Genomic DNA, 14187 nt, shown 5'->3' on the forward strand with positions numbered 1-14187 from the left:
ACAACCACCACCATATGCCTATGAATCCTTTCCTCAACATAACTTTGGACCACCAAACTCACAAGCCCCTTTCCGCCATTCACCTCCATATGACCCTAACCCTCAACCACCATACCAACCACCTTATGAGCCATATGAACCATATATAGAACCACCCCAATTCCAATCCAATCACTCCCAACCACCACCACTTTCTTTTGTAGCATGTCCAAGTCCGGCAACCTGAGAAGCGGAGGATCGCCTAAGGGAAACAGTAATTAAATTTCAAACAACCATTCAACAACTGGAGCAAGCAATGATTCAATGGGCTTCTAGACGCTTAAATACACAAGGATCAGCCACAGCCCCATGTGGACAGTCTAGTGAAGAGCATAGCATGAAGGAGATACCAGAAACCCCAGTGGACAAGACAGAGAATGAATTCGTACTAGAACAAGTAGAAGAAGCTGTCATTGTTCAAGAAGAAGAAGAAGTGGTTGAAGACTTAGGAGATGTAGAACCTCCATGGGAAAGTCAAGACATAGAGCCTCCTTCCAAGACGGTTGTAATTGATGCTGAGGAGGGTGTACAACCTCCAAAGCATATCATAGTTGAAGACTTGGAAGAGGTTGATCAAGAGATGGAGATTCAAGAGGAAGAAGCACAACCTCCCATGCCCTTGGAAAGCAATGAAGAGGAGATTAAATTGGAAGAGAGCTGTCAAGAGGAAGATGTTGAAATTGAAGAAGCTTGCAAAGAGGTGGTAATTATCAGAGAAGAGCACAAGGGGAACTTGCAATTTCATTAAAAATACCTCCCCCTAAGTTGCCATCATCCTTCACAACATTCAAGTGGGTAAAATTCATATCCCGTAGCTTTCTAATCCCACTTGAATATGGGCTACTGGAGACGGATGGTCAACTTAGAGCTCTTTGTGATATTAAGAGTAAGAGGAAGATGGCCAGTGGTAAGAATTGTCCTGCAAGGTTCATCATGGTTGGAAGCTTTAAGTTCAAACGCAAAGGTTGGTATAAAGCTCAATTGAATGGGTCTAGAAAGTTGTTTGGTAGCTGTAGTGAGAATTCAAATTACTTATCACCCGGCTGGAAAAATACAGATCCCGACAAAAGTGGGTGTAAAAGCAAGTTTTGGGATCCTGGAATCTGTTCTGACATCCAACAGCCCGGGAGCCTAAGAATCTTTTTGAAGCTGCTCAAGGGTTTTACATGCCTAGTTTGGGACCCTGGAGGTTATTGGAATCATAAACACTGGTGGAGATTCTTGGATGAGTTCAAGCATAAGCCACCATAACAGGAAGCTTATCAAATGTCCAACTTAAGGACTTTAACTAAAAGTTCTAGGTGGGAGACAACCCACCATGGTATGATCGTTCCTTTTTCATTTTTATTTAGTTTTATTTGTTTTCGAGTTTTATTTTATTTTATTTTATTGAACCTGGAGTTTTGCATCACATTCATATTAACACTGCATTCTGCATCTTTTCAGATTAAAAAAAAAGCGAGCACGCGACGCGACCGCATCAGCGACGCGTCCGCGTCGCAAGGAGATGAGAGATAATATTAATATGAACAGAGAGTTTCGCAGGAGCAGCGCTGGAGGCGTGCCAATGGCACAAATCACCCCACGCGACTGCGTCGCCGACGCGTCCGCGTCCCATGGGAACATTGGCCTCCCACGCGACCGTGTCACCCACGCGGCCGCGTGACCTAAAAATCGACGTCAAAAGGGTGCATGGCCGAAAGTTATGCTGGAGTTGGGCTGGACTCATGCTGGAAGCCCAAGCCCTCCCACGCGAACGCGTGCCCCACGCGTCCACGTCACCTGACCTTCTTGTGCACCACGCGACCGCGTCACTCACGTGTCCGCGTCACAAGCGGCGCACAGATTATCCAGATCAGCCAAATTTCTTATCTCTTCTTCTCTAATCCTTATTTTTCTTATCTTTTCTTATTTCTTTCTTCTTCCTTTCTTATCTTCTTTCCCTTCTCATCTCTCTTATTTTTCTTTTTATTTTATTCTAGTTTATTTACATACTTTCATTCATTGCATTATTTTCATTGGTGTTAGAAATTTATTTGGGTCATTATTTCTATATTTTACTTGTGGATTACTAGAGGAATTATTTGACAATTATATATATTTATTTTTAAAGGGTTGCTTGCATGTTCAATTTATTATTTTCATTAGATTATTTAACATGCATGCTATGTGTTTGTGAAAACGCCCGTATGGCATTGTGCACTGCTTTTCAGTATCTTTTATCCTACTACTCTGAATGCTTGCTTTTCATAAACTCCCTTTACTATTGTATTAATTGAAATTAATTGTCAATACAAACGTGATGATTTGTTATAAAGTATTGCTTGGTCTATGCTACTCATGCCCTTTGCCGGCATGCCAATAAACACCTTGCATTCACTTGTCTTTACATGCACTAGCTATTTCCCATTGTTGGCTTTTCACATGTACTCGCGAGCATGTGATAATATCAGTTATATCTTAATGTGCATCCATCACCACCTTTTCTGTTGTCTTCCTTGCTATATATATCTCTTTGAATTTAATTTACTTTCTCTTCCCTTTTTTAGGATGGCCACCAAGAAAGGAAAAGAGAAAGCCATTCCCAAATCAACAGCAAGGAAAGGAACAAAAAGAGCCCCAGCTGAGGAACCACAACCCCCATCCACTTGCACATCTTAGCATGCACCGAGGACGGTGCAATCTTTAAGTGTGGGGAGGTCGATACCGATCTCCATGGGTTAGTACTTTCCTATCTCATACACCAATATTTTATTTTCTCTGTTAATTGTTGCATTTGCATATTTAATTGCATGTTTATTTGATTTTTGCATTTAGTTACTGCTTGGTTAAAATAATAAGTTTCTTCTTAAGATCCTATTTTTTGAAAATTTTCACTAATTTAAAACCAAAATTTTTGTGTTAAACTTGTTTGAAGTTGTAATTGGAACATGGTTTTTGAGCCAAAGAACACACAACCTGTGAGACTTTGAGCTTATTTACATGGTTACATTATTTAACCATAAATATTTTATTCCTGTGTGTTTCCTTCTCTATGATTGTAATTTGTATTTTGTTCCAGTCTATATGTCCTTTGTTTAGTATAATTACATGCTTGCGTATGATTGAGGCCATATTTGATTATCAACTCACTTACCCCAAATAAGCCTACCTTTTACATCACCTTTGTTAGCCCCTTGAGCTTTTAATCCCCTTCTGTTCTATAACCACATCACTAGCCTTAAGCAGAAAACAAATTAATTATCCCAATTGAATCTTTGGTTAGCTTAAGATAGAGATTGTGTAGCAAATAAGTGTGGGGAAATTTTGGGAACATTGGTTAATAAGGGAACGTATTTAATTTATTTGGATATTGGGAATTTGGGAACCTACTCATGAAAAACCAAAATAGAAAAATAATGAAGAATCCATGTGCATTGATAAGTTATGTTTGCTTTTATGATTCAAAAAAAGAAAGAGAGAGAGAAAAAGAGAAAAAGAAAAAAATATATAATATAGATAAATAAATAAGGGGACAAAATTACCCCAATGTTAAGTTAATGAAAAATCAATGCACATGTGATAAATTAAAAAGAAAAATTTGGTACATGAGTATGGGAATCATACAAAAGTGGGAATTATGGGTAGCTAGGTATGATTTTAAAGTTATATAGAGTGTATGTATGTTAGGTGAGAGCTTGGCTAGTCAAAGATTCAATTTATAGCTCACTTAGCCATATATATACCTTTACCCTTACCTTAGCCCCATTACAACCTTGAAAAAGACCTCATGATGTTTGCATTGGTACACTAAATTTTTGTTGATTAGTTAGATGAAGAACAAGGTTTAGAAAGCATGACTAGAGAAGAGTAGAGTGAATAACCCTATACACTTGAGAGATTAGAGTGATACACACTACCAGTGAGGGTTCAATGCTTGATTCTATATTCCCTGCTTTCATGAGCTGTCTTCTTACAAGTTTACTTGCTTTTTATTGTATGATTTGAATTAGTGAAATCTGGTTTATGTTTGTCTTGAAGAGCTTATTTACTTTTAACCAAGCAGGTAGAAATATTTTTTTTGCATGTAGTTGCATTCATATAGATAGGTTGCATTTCATGCATTCTACCATTCCTCTTCATTTCTTTATAGCTTCTCTTGAGCTTAGCATGAGGACATGCTAATGTTTAAGTGTGGGGAGGTTGATAAACCACTATTTTATGGTTTATGTTGTGCTCAATTGAGTGGTTTTTATCTACTCTTTACCCACGTATTCATACTATTCGCATGGTTTTACATTTGCCTTCCTAATTATGTGCTTTGATTGAAAACATGCTTCTTTGATCTTATATTTGCTTATTATTAATCCTCTCTTATCACCATTAGATGCCTTGATATGTGTGTTAAGTGATTTTAGAGATTACAGGGCAGGAATGGTTTAGAGGATAGAAAGGAAGCATGCAAAAGTGGAAGGAATACAAGAAGTTGGAGAAATTGCTAAGCTGTCCAGCCTGACCTCTCTGCACTCAAACAGCTATAACTTTAGCTATAGAGGTCCAAACGACGTGATTCCAGCTGAGTTGGAAAGCTAACGTCCGGGGCTTCAATTTGATATATAATATGATATAGTTTCCCTGAAGCTAGGCGACGCGACCGCGTGATCCATGCGGCCGCGTCGCAATAACAGAAATCCAGCGTAGCAAAATTCGAACGCAGCGAATTCTGGACTGTTTTTGACCCAGTTTGCGGCCCAGAAAACACAGATTAGAGGCCATAAAGTGGGAGAATGCATCCATTCAGAGGAGGCTCTCATAATTCATAATTTTAGGAGTAGATGTAGTTTTTAGAGAGAGAGATTCTCTCCTCTCTCTTAGGATTAGGATGTAGGATTTCTCTTAGTTTTAGGAGTGACTCTCAATCCCAGGTTCAACGTTCTTTTAATTTATATTTATCTCTTACGTTCAGATACTTTAATGCTTATATTAGTTATGTTGCCTATTTGGCTTATGCTACATTCATGTTATGATTTTCTTAATTAATATTATTTGAGGTATTTCAGATTTAAGATCGCTTTGCTTTTAATTTAATTTAGATATTTTCTTCCTTTTGGCTTTGGTTAGGTAATTGGTAACACTTGAGTTGTCAAACTCAGGAGTGGTTGAAATTGGCAGATTTTGCTTTAGCTAGGATTGCTCTAACACTAGTCTCTCCACAGGAGTTGACTAGGACTTGAGAATCAAGCTAATTAGTCCACTTGACTTAACTAAGTGGGATTGAAATCCAATTCTCATCACATCTGATAAGGATAACAAGGACAGGATTTCCGGTTCTCATACCTTGCCAAAAGCTTATTTTTCAGTTATTTATTTATTTTTATTGCTTTGAAAATATACCTGTGCCCATTGCCCAAACTCCAAACTTCCCCAATTTACAAACTCATAACCAATAATAAGAACATACCTCCCTGCAATTCCTTGAGAAGACGACCCGAGGTTTAAATACTCGGTTATCAATTTTAAAAGGGGTTTGTTACTTGTGACAACTAAAACGTTTGTATGAAAGGACTTTTGAAGGTTTAGAAACTATACTTGCAACGAGGATTTATCTGCAAATTTCTAGACCACGCAAAAGTTCTCTCATCAGTGTGTCAAAGTTGTGCGCCAAAGTGAGGGGAGATGGGGGGGAGTAGTGCTCAGTTAGGAAAACCAACTGAGCTCCCCATGCAGCGCCTTGCTCTTGCCTTCAAGGTCCCAGGTTCAACTCTTGGTGGAGGCAAATGGAGATAATTTCCTTGGAAGAGTGGAGAGTAAGGAGTGCTTCTACAAGGAAGCTCCAGGTTCGAGCCTTGGGTGAGCCCTTTTGGCTTATTTTCTTTGCACAAGGAAAAGGCCTCTTCCCTTGTTCTCCATGGAGCTCCCAGGTTCGAATCCTTGCCAAAGCCTTTTGGCCTATTTTCCTTGCAAGGCAATATAAAGTAGCGCTCAGTTAATTAAAGCAATTGAGCGCCCTTGCCTCCTTGGAGTAGTGCCTTCTTGTCATCCCTCAGGTGCAAGGTTCAAGTCTTGGTGAATGCTTTTTGGCTAATTTCCCTTGCAAGCTAGGTAGCGTGAGGTTCCGTGTTCGAACCTTGGGGAAGGCTTTTTGGCCCATTTTTCCTTGTTTTCCTTGCAAGGAGCGTTTCTTGCTTCCCTTGGGCCATGAGTTCGAAACTTGGTGGCTTCACTCCTTGGAATTTTGCTTTGAATTTATTCTTGAAAGAGCCCGATAAAGCTCACTTAGTGAACTGAGCCTTATGTTGTTTCCTTGCTTTATTTTAGTGCTCAGTTAACTAATTGAACTGAGCTTGGTGCCTTGCTTTCTCCCATTTGTCCTTGTGAAGCTCAGTTTGCTTTCTCAACTTAGCTTTCACTCTTCTTTGATTTTTGCCACGCTTTTTCTTTCCTTGGGCACGCTTCTTAAGCAACGCTTTCTTACTTTCTTCTTTTCTTCACCTACAAATAATCAAAACAACCAATCAAAGTATCACCAAATTCACAAGGTTTACAAATCATTAAAAATCAATTAAATTTAGCTTAAACCTTATAATTTAGAATAAATTAAATGGTGGTTGTTTGATTCAAAGATGTCATGCATTTTCATTCCAAATTACTTACTTATAATGCAAGAAAGTGCATAAAACCAAATAAAAATAAAGAAAAAGGCTAGTGAAACTTGGCTAGGATGACTTGTCATCACAACACCAAACTTAAAACTTGCTTGTCCCCAAGCAAGCACTAAACATAAGAGAAGATAGAATGAAATAGATAAGTATGCATGTCCTTATTAGGCATATAGTTGAATTTGGTTTATGGGGTTTTATGCAGATCAAAAGTAGCTCATTTATTACTTGCTGTCAAAACAAACCATGTTCCCTCAAGGGTTCACCAAGGTTGCTGCTACAATGCCTTACTTTTTAATCATTTCCCTTGTTAGTTTTTCTTCTTTCTTTTACATAAAGAGCTTATTACTTATTAAAGGCTTGGTGGCAAATGTTGCAGTGGCCTTTGGCTTAATTTCACTCAACATTTCTTCACCACAGACACATGGCTCACCTTTTTCTTCCTAGGATCATTGATGCCCAGCATCTCTTTGGATAACTAAATGTTTTGTAGCTAGGTTGCTCTTTATTGTGGACTTTCAGTTGGCAATCCCAAATCAGTTGATCTAAGTTGCCAAGTTTTAAAATACTCCTTAGAACTTACTTGTCCAAGCATATCCTAGTACACAAACACCATAGGCATATGTCCTAGGGTCCAAGCTATTGGTGTCTAGTCTTATTGTTTGTTTCTTTGCCAACTTTTGGATTTTCTTCTTTCTTTTTCTTTTTGTTTTGGTTTATTTTCAAGGGGCTTTCATTAATTAAGGGATCATAGCAGCAAACTGGCTTGAGCTTCAAGTAACAAGTCATTCTGCAGCATTTATTCTATGAGCTAACAATTAAATCAAGCACACACCACCACTAACTTCTATCTTAACTTTTGCAACATTGAACAATTACTTTTCTAAATCAAACATTTTTCTTTTATTCAAACAGTAAGGGGAAACAAAACAAAGTATTCAAGTTAATGAAGGATGACATTTATTATGCAGAAAATCTTTCAAGTAAAAAAATTATGCAGATAGCTTTCTTCAGCATGTATTTCCACTTGCAAATAAATGATCATTCCAGCCAGACATAAAGGAGTCTCTGAATTAAATCATTACATAACAACAAGAATCAAGTATAGATACAACCTGTGGGTTGCAGCTTCTCATTCTTCCTTTTGTTTGCTCCTTTTGAGTCATAATGCAAGTGTTCTTTAATTTGTTGGCTATTTTCCTGCATAATCCTCGAAAGTGGCTTGCTTCTCAAGCCCTTAGGGTATTCGGTTAATTTGCAAAGCTTATTTGTGGGCTTTTGAACTTACTTTGGTGTGTGAACACCAAACTTAGTTCCTTGCCAATGTCTCTCATGCAGCAAATTTATTGTCTGTGAAATCCTTTTTCCATGCTAAAGGTAATAAAACTAAAAACTATGAAACAGTAAATAGTTAACTAGTTTATCTAAATGCTTGAAGCTAGCATTATGCAGAAAGTGAGAATGTGTTTTATGATGAGACTTTGGTGGAACACCAAACTTAGAATCCTTCACTCTCCCTTAGATTGTTTTGGTGTGCAACACCAAACTTAGCTTCTTGCAATGTAGACAAAACTAATTGACCTTTTTATTGAAATAGCCATGAAAATAAAACTACCTCAGGTTGGGTTACCTCCCAACAAGCGCTTCTTTATTGTCACTAGCTTGACATCTTATCCTTTGATCATAGGGGTTGAAAATCATAGTGCCTCAGCTTTTCTCCTCTTACTGTGAACTTCCTTCCGGTCTCCTCTTTGATGATCTCTAGGTGTTCAAGTGAAAGGACCCGGTTCACAGTGTAGTATTCAGATGATTGTGGGGACACCTTCATTGGTTGGGTGTTTAACACTACTTTATCCCCTGGTGAAAAGCCTTCAGTAGGGATCTTCTTGTTTCTCCACCTTCTTGGCCTCTTCTTCTTTTCTTTCTCAAAAGATACTCCCTGCCTTGGTGGTTCCTTTTCTGAGATGTTGAATTTCTCATCTGGAGATTTTGGATCTAGTTCCTCCTAGATTTCTTTGGTTTGTTGCACCATCTCTACTGCTTTCAAGCATGGATTTAGAAGTCTTGGAGCTAACTCATTGACTACCTCCTTCAAACTTTGATCTCTGGCCTTATCCTTCATAGAATCTTTTTCTTGAATTGGCTCATGCAAGGTTTTAAAAACATGGAATGCTAGGTGCTCATCATGCACTCTTAGCAACAATTCTCCCTTTTCAACATCTATCAATGCTCTGCCCATAGCTAGGAAAGGCCTCCCAAGAATGATGGGAGTGTTAGGGTCCTCCTCCATATCCAGAATGACAAAATCAGCTGGGAGAAGAAATTTTCCCACTTTTATCAGCACATTCTCTACAACTCCAAGTGCTTGCTGAATGGATTTATCAGCCATTTGAAGAAGTATTCATATGGATTTCAGCTCGACAATTTGGAGTTTCCTCATTAGAGACAAATGCATCAAATTTATGCTTGCACCAAGATCACAGAATGACTTCTCAATTGTTATGTTTCCTATGGTGCAAGGTATATAAAAACTCCCAGGATCATCTTTCTTCTCTGGCAACTCTCTTTGGAGAATAGCACTACATTCCATTGTCATCTCAATAATTTGTCCTTCTTTTAGGGACTTTTTCTTTGTCAGCACTTCCTTCATAAATTTGGCATACATTGGCATCTGTTCAAGTGCTTCTAAGAAAGGAATATTGATGCTGAGTGTCTTGAATATGTCCAGGAACTTTGAGTATTGCTTATCCTCATTCTCTTTTTTGAACCTCTGAGGGTATGGAAGTTTGGGGATATATGGCTTCACCCCTTCCTTCTTCTCTTGTAGCTGTGGCTTAAGGATATTCTTGTCTCTCTTTGAGCTTTTTGCATTCTTGGTCTTTCTATCCTTTTCTCTTCTCTCTTCTGTCTCTTCTTGTGGAACTTCTCTGTTGTGTTCTTCCTGATTGATGACTTCTTTCCCTCCAGTCTTCTCACTTCCCACTATGATTGCCTTGCACTCCTCCCACTTTGTAGCCTTTCTTTTGTCCCTTGGGTGGTCTTGAGTGGCACTAGGGGATGCATTTGATTTCTTCTCACCCATCTCTGCAATTCGTTTAGCCATTTGTTCCATATGCCTCTCAAGATTTCTGATTAAAGCTTCTTGGTTTTTAATTGAAGCTTCTTGGTTTTTACTTGTTATGGCTTGATCCTTCCGTGCTGCTTCCTGATCTTGTCTTGCCATCTCTTGATTTTTCATGAGTTTCTCCATCATTATCTCTAAACTAGAGATTCTTTGGGAGTCTGGATTTGGTTGTGGTTGTGTAAAATGAGATGGTTGTTGCTGGAAGTTGTTTGAACTATTTGTGGGATTATTTTGTGGGTGGAATATGGATGTGGAAGGTAGATGATGGTTATTTTGGTGTTTTCTATATGGATTATGCATTATGTTTTGCTGGTTGTTGTTCTGGTTGTTTCTTGAGTTGTTTTGGTTTGAATTCCTTTGCCATGGTTGTTGGTTTTGAGTGTGGTTATCTCCCCATCTGAGATTTGGATGGTTCTTACAGGATGGATTGTAGGTGTCACCATAAACCTCATTTTGGCCTGAACCTTGGTTGTGCACATATTGAGGTTGTTCCTGCTGCTGATCTTCTTAGTTTTCTTCATTTTGCCCCCATGTGGTTGATGGTTGGCTTGTATTCACTGCTGCAACTTGCAAGCTATCAATCTTTTTAGCCATCTGCTCAAATTGTTGCTGGATTTGCTGCTGCATTATCTTGTTTTGAGCTAGGATGGTGTCTACTCCTTCCAACTCTAGCACTCCTTTCCTTTGTGATGGCTGGCGTTGTCTCTGATGAGCAAAGAAATATTGATTGTTTGCCACCATATCAATGAGGTTTTGGGCCTCTTCAGCTGTCTTCATGAGTTGCATTGAGCCTCCTGCTGAATAGTCAAGTGCCTCTTGAGCTTTCATTGTCAGTCCTTCATAGAAATTTTGGAGTTTATCCCATCATTAAACATCTCAGGAGGGCACTTCCTGATTAGAGCCTTGTATCTCTCCCATGCCTCATAGAGAGGTTCAGCATCCATCTGTGTGAATATTTGTACTTCGGTCTTCAATCTAATAATCCTCTGAGGCGGGTAAAATTCAGCAAGGAATTTGCTCACTAGATCTTCCCAATTGTTGATGCTATCTCTTAGAAATGACTCCAACCATTGACTGGCTTTGTCTTTGAGGGAAAATGGAAATAGCAGCAATCTGTAACTGTCAGGATGCACAGCATTGGTCTTCACCGTGTTACATATCCTCAGGAAGGTGGATAGGTGCTGGTTTGGATCTTCCAAGGGGCCTCCTCCATAAGAACAGTTGTTCTGCACCAAGGTGATGAGTTGGGACTTCAATTCAAAGTTATTTGCATCGACATTTGGGGTAAGGATGCTACTCCCACAATCCCTTAGATTAGCAAATGTATATGAGGCAAATACTCTCCTTTGGGGCTGACCATTGTCGTTGGCCACTCCCACTTGTGAATTTGTTGGATTTTTCTCCATTTCTTGGTTCTCTTCTTAACTTCCAAAGTGTTTCAGGATCAAAAGGTATGGATTCATCGCTTCTTCCTCCTGACATAAACACAGAACCAGTAACCAAAATTAAGCACTCTATTGCTAGAGTGAAGTTAGTGTTAACTTAAGCAAAAATTCAAACAGTTAGTATGCTTAGTAAAAAGAAAAAAAAAAGTGCTTCATCTAGACCACCACCTCACTTAATCATTGTCAACCTAATCAATCCCCGGCAACGGCTCCAAAAACTTGATGTGTGGAAAACGATCCAACACAAAACTCACCGGCAAGTGTACCGGGTCGCATCAAGTAATAGTAACTCACATGAGTGAGGTCGATCCCACAGGGATTGAAGGATTGAGCAATTTTAGTTTAGTGGTTGATTTAGTTAAGCGAATCAAGTGTTGGTTGAGAGGTTTGTAATTGACAGAAGTTAAATTGCTTGAAATGTAAAGGGAGAGGGGTAATTGCTGTAAATTAAAGAGCAAAGGAAGTAAAAGTGATGAATCTTAGAGTGCAAGTAATATAAATTGCAGAAACTTAAATTGCAAGAAATGTAAATGACTGAATCTTAAAGTGCAAGAAATGTAAATTGCTTGAATTATAAAAGGAATTGGGAATTGGGATTGCAGAATTTAAACGAGAACAAGTGAATTGTAATAAACAGAAGAGTAAAGGAGTAATTGAATTGAAATAGATCTAAACAGAAAAGTAGAAATGCTTGAAAAAAAAAACAGAAAGTGAGCAATGCTTAATTTGCAGCAATTTAAAAGTGGTTGAAGATCTCAGGAGTGGAAGAGACTAGATAACAAGTCTAGATCTCAAATCCTTCCTTGATCCAACAGGAACAATTGCAAAAGAAATAAAGGAAATTAAATTGCAGAAGAGTAGAAGACTGAAGCAGTAAATAGAAACTGAAATTCAATTATGTAGAAGATTAAAACAAGATCTCAAGGTGAGATTGAAATAGAAGTTCTTCAATTCTTCACCCAAGATCCAAAGCAAGAAAAGTAAAGAGTGCTCAAGCAAGAACAAGGAAGAAGAGAGATCAATTCTCCTTCCCAATTCTCTAAGATCTCAATTCAAAAGTAAAAGCTCAAAATGAAAAATGAAAGCTAAAAGAAAAATTCAAAGTAAAGTCTAGAGGTCCTAACTAAATCAAACTAGCTTCTATTTATACACTTTCTATTCTTAGATTTTAGAATTTGGATGGGCTTTCAAATTTGGTGAAGAAATAAATTAAATTGGATTTTGGTGAATTTTGGCCCAAGTGCACCTCCCAGGGGCAAGCTCAGTTGGAAAACCAAACTGAGCGCCCAACTTGCCATGCTTCTTTAATTTTTGGTGCGCCAGCCTCCCTTGGACATGTTGCGTGACACTAGAGCTCAGTTGGAATTTTGAACTGAGCTCTTCATGTCCTGGCCGTGTCATGGGGTGCACAAGGCTCCTTGGTGTGTCAAAGTTGTGCGCCAAAGTGAGGGGAGATGGGGGAGAGTAGTGCTCAGTTGGGAAAACCAACTGAGCTCCCCATGCAGTGCCTTGCTCTTGTCTTCAAGGTCCCAGGTTCAACTCTTGGTGGAGGCAAATGGAGATAATTTCCCTGGAAGAGTGGAGAGTAAGGAGTGCTTCTACAAGAAAGCTCCAGGTTCGAGCCTTGGGTGAGCCCTTTTGGCTTATTTTCTTTGCACAAGGAAAAACGCTCTTCCCTTGTTCTCCATGGAGCTCCCAGGTTCGAATCCTTGCCAAAGCCTTTTGGCCTATTTTCATTGCAAGGCAATATGACTTGTCATCACCCTGCAGGGATTCGCAACTCGACTTACCCTACGTCGCGAGACATGCTTATGATAATTGTGTGCGCATACTTTAATAGGTGCAATCATACCAGCACTAATGCACCGGATCCCATCAGAACTTCGCAGTTAAGCATGCATGGGCGAGAGTAGTACTAGGATGGGTGACCTGACCTCTTGGGAAGTCCTCGTGTTGCACCTCTTTTTTTTTTATGTCGTGCTTACCCTCGTTCTTTAAACGACGCTATCTTGAATAGTTTAGCTAAAGCGAGACTCAATGACCTAATTTTCGGCAAGCTCTTACGGGCCCCACAGGGATTCGCAGCTCGACTTACCCTACGTCGCGAGACATGCTTATGATAATTGTGTGCGCATAACTTTAATAGGTGCGATCATACCAGCACTAATGCACCGGATCCCATCAGAACTCCACAGTTAAGTGTGCTTGGGCGAGAGTAGTCCTAGGATGGGTGACCTGACCTCCTGGGAAGTCCTCGTGTTGCACCTTTTTTTTTTTTACGTCGTGCTTACCCTCGTTCTTTAAACGACGCTATCTTGAATAGTTTAGCTAAAGCGAGCCTCAATGACATGATTTTTGGCAAGCTCACACGGGCCCGCAGGGCTTCGCAGCTCGACTTACCCTACGTCGCGAGACATGCTTATGATAATTATGTGCGCAAACTTTAATAGGTGCGATCATACCAGCACTAATGCACCGGATCCCATCAGAACTCCGCAGTTAAGGGTGCTTGGGAGAGAGTAGTACTAGGATGGGTGACCTCCTGGGAAGTCCTCGTGTTGCACCTCTTTTTTTTATTTTTTTTTACATCGTAGTTACCCTCGTTCTTTAAACGACGCTATCTTGAATAGTTTAGCTAAAGCGAGCCTCAATGACCTGATTTTTGGCAAGCTCGCACGGGCCCACAGGGATTCGAAGCTCGACTTACCCTACGTCGCGAGACATGCTTATGATAATTGTGTGCGCATACTTTAATAGGTGCGATCATACCAGCACATATTACGGGTGGCAAAGCGGGCCGGCCCGCCCCAACCCCCCCTCCCCGCCTAGGCCCGCCCTATAAACGGGTCGGGTTGGCCCCCCCGCCAACTAAAATGGGTTTAAAATGCTAGCCCGCCCCGTTTTATGGCGGATTGGCGGGTCGGCGGGCTAGCCCGCTTGA

The 14187-nt window shown here is 39.7% G+C and overlaps 1 non-coding gene and 2 pseudogenes across 1 annotated transcript; all 3 read left to right on the forward strand.

The window, feature by feature from the left end:
- The first annotated feature begins 13084 nt into the window (after nt 1-13084).
- Nucleotides 13085-13208, forward strand: LOC148561156 (5S ribosomal RNA; annotated as a pseudogene).
- A 182-nt stretch (nt 13209-13390) lies between these two features.
- Nucleotides 13391-13514, forward strand: LOC148561157 (5S ribosomal RNA; annotated as a pseudogene).
- Nucleotides 13515-13694: 180 nt separating this feature from the next.
- Nucleotides 13695-13813, forward strand: LOC148561158 (5S ribosomal RNA). The gene has a single exon (XR_015890637.1). It is a non-coding gene; the product is annotated as a 5S ribosomal RNA (ribosomal RNA).
- Nucleotides 13814-14187: the final 374 nt, after the last annotated feature.

Source organism: Arachis ipaensis, chromosome B6 (genome assembly GCF_059453495.1).
Source record: "Arachis ipaensis isolate K30076 ecotype BB chromosome B6, ASM5945349v1, whole genome shotgun sequence".
In the NCBI taxonomy this organism is placed as follows: domain Eukaryota; kingdom Viridiplantae; phylum Streptophyta; class Magnoliopsida; order Fabales; family Fabaceae; genus Arachis; species Arachis ipaensis.